Source organism: Dama dama, chromosome 5, assembly GCF_033118175.1.
Source record: "Dama dama isolate Ldn47 chromosome 5, ASM3311817v1, whole genome shotgun sequence".
Taxonomy (NCBI): Eukaryota; Metazoa; Chordata; class Mammalia; order Artiodactyla; family Cervidae; genus Dama; species Dama dama.
This window is the reverse complement of record NC_083685.1, coordinates 67247555-67253419: the sequence shown is the minus strand read 5'-3', so window position 1 is coordinate 67253419 and position 5865 is coordinate 67247555. Positions and strand designations below refer to the sequence as shown.

At 40.6% G+C, this 5865-nt stretch overlaps 1 pseudogene; it reads left to right on the top strand.

The window, feature by feature from the left end:
• Nucleotides 1-3468: 3468 nt before the first annotated feature.
• LOC133055821 (WW domain-containing adapter protein with coiled-coil-like) lies at nucleotides 3469-5264 on the top strand (annotated as a pseudogene).
• The last annotated feature ends 601 nt before the right edge of the window (nucleotides 5265-5865 follow it).

Below are 5865 nucleotides of genomic sequence, written 5' to 3'. Positions count from 1 at the left end.
TCATTATTTTTTCTACATTAATTCCTTTGTTTGTTTTTCCTACTTTTCTTCCCCCCTTGCAGCTAATCTTTAATATATACAAGTCTTCTTTGTCTACCTCTATTTAACCTTGCATTTCTATCCTTTCTTTCTTTTCCTCACCATATTTGTTAGTTTTGGTTTCATTGTTTTATTCCAAAGATGGCGCATTGCTTGAGTTTTGTTTTCTGGTTTGTGTTTTAGTTAGTTTTGTTCTTAACTGGTGGATATCATTTTTGGTTTCCTTTGTTTGCCGGGTCTATCTATTGTACTTTATTGTTGTTGGACTATTTTGATTTTGCTTATGGGTGCATATGTATGTGCATATATTCCATTATTTTAATTATTATGTGCATGATTTTGTAACTACCATTTGTCTGGTGTTCATCTTTGGTTTCACCTTTGGGGGTATTTGTTTGAACCCCACTTAATACCATAACAAACCACCCGTGGAATCTCCATTCCTGGCCAGAGATCAAGCCCTGAGCCTGTGGAGTGGGAGTGCTGACTCTAAGACCCTAGACTACCAGAGAACTCCTAACCCTTGGGAGTTTCAAAGAGCGAGAACTCCCACAAAGGCAACCACTTGTGCACAAGACCTGGCATCACCCAACCACCAGTAGCACCCTGTGTAGGGCACCTCATCCAAACAGCAAACAGACAAAAATCCAAACCCAATCATCAGCAGACAGAATTGCCTCCTCACTCAGCCCCCCATCAATGGGAAAACTCAGCACAAATCTCACCCTACATGAAGTTTACACAAACTGCCGAACCAACCTTGTAAGGGTAGAGACCTAAAGGAAGAAAGAATTCAACCTTGAAGTCTGGGAAAAGGAGACCACAAACATAATAAGTTTAAAAAAGTAATGAAAAGGCAGGGGAATACTGCACAAATGAAGGAACAAACTGGAAACACACAAGTCCAAATAAATGAAGAAGAAATAGGCAAACTACCTGAAAAGGAATTCAGAATAACGACAGTAAAGAGGATCAAAACCTTGAAAACAGTATGGAGAAAATGCAAGAATCAATGAACAAAGATCTGGAAGATTTAAAGAATAGATACACAGAGACTAACAACATAATTACTGAAATTAAAAATACCTGAGAAGGAATTAATAGCAGAATATCTGAAGCAGAAGAACAGATCAGTGAGCTAGAAGATAAAATGGTGGAAATATCTTCTGAAGAGCAGAGTAAAGTAAGAGGAATGAAAACAACTGAGAATAGCCTCAGAGACCTCTGGGGCAATATTAAATGCACCAACATTTGAAATTACAGGGGTCCCAGAAGAAGAAGAGAAAAAGAAAGGGTATGAGAAAATTTTTGAAGAGATTAGAGTTGAAAATTTCCCCAACATGGAAAAGGAAATAGTCAATCAAGTCCAAGAGGTGCAAAGAGTCCCATGCAGGATAAACCGAAGGAGAAACAAGCCAAGAGACATACTGTTCAAACTAACAATGACTGAAAACAAAGAATATTAAAAGTAGAAAGGGAAAAGCAGCAAGTAACATGTAAGGGAAACCCCATAGGTTTAACAGCTGATCTTTCAACAGAAACTCTGCAGACCAGAAGGGGATGGCAGGATATATTTAAAGCACTAAAAGGGGAAAATCTACAGCTAAGATTGCTCTACCTGGCAAGGATCTCATTCAAAATTGATGGAGAAATCAAAAGTTTTACAGACAAACAAAAGTTAAGAGAACGCAGTACCACAAAACCAGCTTTACAGCAAATGGTAAAGGCACGTATATAGTCAGGAGAAGAAAAAGATCTACAAAAACAAACTCCAAACAATTAAGAAAATGGCAATAGGAACATATATATCAAAAATTACTTCAAATGTAAACGGGTTAAATGCTCCAACCAAAAGACACAACCTGGCTGAAAGGATACAAAAACAAGACCCATATATATGCTGTCTACAAGAAACCCACTTCCAACCTAAAGAAACATATAGACTGATAGTGAGAGGATGGAAAAATATATTTCATGCAAATGGAAAGCAAAGAAAGCTGGAGTAATAATCTTCATATCAGATAACGTAGACCTTAAAGGAAAGACTATTACAAGAGATAAGGAAGGACACTACATAATGATCTAGGGATCAGTCCAAGAGGAAGACACAACAATTGTAAATATCTATGCACCCAACACAGGAGCACCTCAATACATAAGACAAACACTAACAGACGGAAAAGGAGAAACTGACAGTAACACAATGATAGTAGGAGATTTTAACGCCCCACTTACACCAATGGACAGATCATCAAAACAGAAAATTAATAAGGAAACACAAGTCTTAAATGATACATTAGACAAGATGGCTTTCATTGACATCTTAGGACATTCTATCCAAATGCAGAAGAATATAGCTTTTCTCAAGAGCACGTGGAATATTCTCAGGATAGACCACATCTTGGGTCACAAATCAGACCTCGGTGAATTTAAGAAAATTGAAATCATATGAAGCATCTTTTCTGACCTGTGAGATTAGACATCAGTTACAAGAACAAAACTGTAAAAAACACAAACACATGGGGGTTAAACAATGCATTTCTAAATATGAACAGATTACTAACGAAATCAATAGGAAATTAAAAAATTCCTAGAACCAAATAAGAATGAAAACTCGACAACTCAAATCTTATGGAAAGGAGCAAAAGCAGTTCTAAGAGGGAAGTTTATAGCAAAACCTCAAGAAACAAGAAAAACCTTGACTAGACAAGCTAACTTTACACCTAAAACAAATGGAAAAAGGAGAACACCCCTCCCCCCAAATTAGCAGAAGGAAAGAAATAATAAATATCAGAACAGAGATAATTGAAAAAGAAATGAAGGAAACAATAGTAAAGATTAATAAAGCTAAAAGCTGGTTCTTTGAGAAGATAAACAAAATTGACAAACCTTTAGCTAGACTCACCAAGAAAAAAGGAGAGAAGAATCAAATCAACAAAACTAGAAATGAAAAAGTAAGTTGGTGAAGCTGCCGTGGAGGCGGTGGCAGCTGGAGAAGGAGGCACAGGACCCAGCAGCGGCGGAGGCGGGGAGAGGAGGGGAGGAATGGGCAGAACAATAGGAGGAGCAGGCTGAGGAGGCAGCTGCGCTTTCCGTGGGGCGAGCAGGACGCTTCTTGTTGGCCCGCTCCCCTGTTTGCTGTTGCTGGCCTGAGCTGAGTGTGAGCGCGGTGCGGACAGAGGCGATGGCCCGGGAGCAGCGGGAGCATTGGCGCCAGTGACTGGGAGGTGCTGAGTGCTGCGAAGGAGGGCGCGCCGAGCCTGCCCCGCCCGCCTGCTCCCCCTCCTGCCTGCTGTCTCCTGCGGCTGCTCCCCTCTCCCCGACACACTCTCACAGCTCGGGCATTGTTGGCAACTGTATGTGAGGAAACAGCAGAGGCTCAGCGATGGGCACTTAAGTATTCATCAACGTGTCGCCCCAGGAGTGGTGATTACAATGATAAAAATGCGAGATGCTGCAGATCTTTCACCACCGAACAAAATGTTGTGGAGATCTGATAGTCTTGAAAACAAATACAGTTACAGCACAGGTCATAGTAAGGCCAAAAATGTGCATATTCACAGAGTCAGAGAGAGGGATGGTGGGACCAGTTACTCTTCCCAAGAAAATTCACACAACCCCAGTGCTCTTTATAGTTCAAATTCACATTCTTCTAATCCAAGCAAAACTTCAGATGCACCTAATGATTCTGCAGATGACTGGTCTGAGCATATTAGCTCCTCTGGGAAACAATACTACAACAGTTGTCAAACAGAAGTTTCACAATGGGAAAAACCAAAAGAGTGGCTTGAAAGAGAAGAGAGACAAAAAGAAACAAGCAAGATGGCAGTTAATAGCTTCCCAAAAGAGAGAGATTACAGAAGAGAGGTGATGCAAGCAACAGCCACTAGTGGGTTTGCCAGTGGAATGGAAGACAAGCATTCCAGTGATGCTAGAAGTTTGCTCCCACAGAATATTTTGTCTCAGAGCACACACAAATTGACGGAGACTACAGACTGCCAAGAGCAGAGACTCACAGTAGTTCTGAGCCAGTACAGCACACCATCAAAGCAGTGGTTCATCCAACTGCTACCCCAAGCACTGTTCTTTCTAGTCCATTTACTCTACAGTCTGATCACCCGCCAAAGAAATCATTTGATGGTAATGGAGCATCTACTTTATTAAAACTGCCTACACCAACATCTTCTGTCCCTGCTCAAAGAAAAGAAAGAAAAGAATCTACATCTGGAGAAAAGTCTGCATCACACTCTTATACAACCTCCACATCTTCAGCCTCTGGACTCCACATCTGCACCACCAGCACCCGCTTCGGCAATTCCTGTCTCTTCTGTTCCACAGTCACCAATACTTCCATTACTTCTGGACCCAAATCTGCTTAGATAGTTGCTTCCTGCTTTGCAAGCCACTCTGCAACTTAATAATTCTAATGTGGACACATCCAAAATAAATGAAGTTCTTACAGCAGCTGTGACAGAGCCTCTGCCATCTATAATTCATAACTTTCTTACTGCTGGACCATCTGCTTTCAACATAACTTCTCTGATCTCTCAAGCTGCTCAGCTCTCCACACAAGCCCAAGCATCCAATCAGTCTCCATATCTTTAACGTCTGACGCATCATCTCCATGATTGTGTATGTGTCTCCAAGGATAAGCACACCCCCAACAAACACAGTCCCCATCAAACCTTTGACCAGTACTCCTGTTTCATCACAGCCAAAGGCTAGTAATCCAGTAGTTAAGCAAGGACCAGTTTCACAGTCAGCCACAGAGCAGCCTGTAACTGCTGACAGGCAGCAAGGTCGTGAACCTGTCAGTCCTCAAAATCTTCAGTGCTCAAATAGCCAGAGAAGTCCTTCACCTGGTCCAAATCACACGTCTAGTAGTAACGCATCAAATACAGCAGTTGTACTACAGAACTCCTCCGCCCAAACTCCGTGTCCACTAACACCAACACTTGCAGCACATTTCAATGAAAATCTCATCAAGCTCATTCAAGGATGGTCTACAGATCATGCAGAGAAGCAGGCATCAAGATTGTGAGAAGAAGCCCATAACATGGGAAGTGTTCATATGTCAGAAATTTGTACTGAATTTAAAAAATTTAAGATCTTTACTCCAAATATGTGAAATTCAAGCAACTTTGTGAGAGCAAAGGATATTAGTTTTGAGAAAACGAATTAAGGAACTCAAAAAGCTAAAAAATCAGAATTCCTTCATGATGTGAAGATGTGAATAATTGCACATGGTGTTGATAATAGCAACTGTAAATCTGTCACCCAGTCTTAACATTTTTGAGCTGCATTTAAGTAGACTTTGGACCATTAAGCTGGGCAAAGGAAATGACAAGGGATCAGGGTCTGTGAGATTCAATTCAGGGGAAATATACAAGATTGATTTTTAAAACCCCTGAAATGTAGATTTCTTGTAGATGTATTCTTCATGTTGTAGATATGTTTTGTAGAGTGAAGCCATGGGAAGCTATGTGTAACAGAGCTTAGACATCCAAAACTAATCAATGCTGTGGTGGCTGAATACCTGGCCTTTTACATGTAAACCTGTCTGCAAAATTTGTTTTTTTAAAGAAAAATTGGGGGGAGGGGGTTAATTTATCATTCAGAAATCTTGCATTTTCAAAAATTCAGTGCAAGCACCAGGCGATCTGTTTCTAAGGATGTGATTTTGAACCATATGGGCAATGCACAAAATATCATGAAACAACTGTTTCCACATTTGCACCTGATCAAGAGCAGTGCTTCTCCATTTGTTTTGCAGAGAAATGTTTTTCATTTCCTGTGTGTTCCATTTCCCGCTAAAATCCATGATCT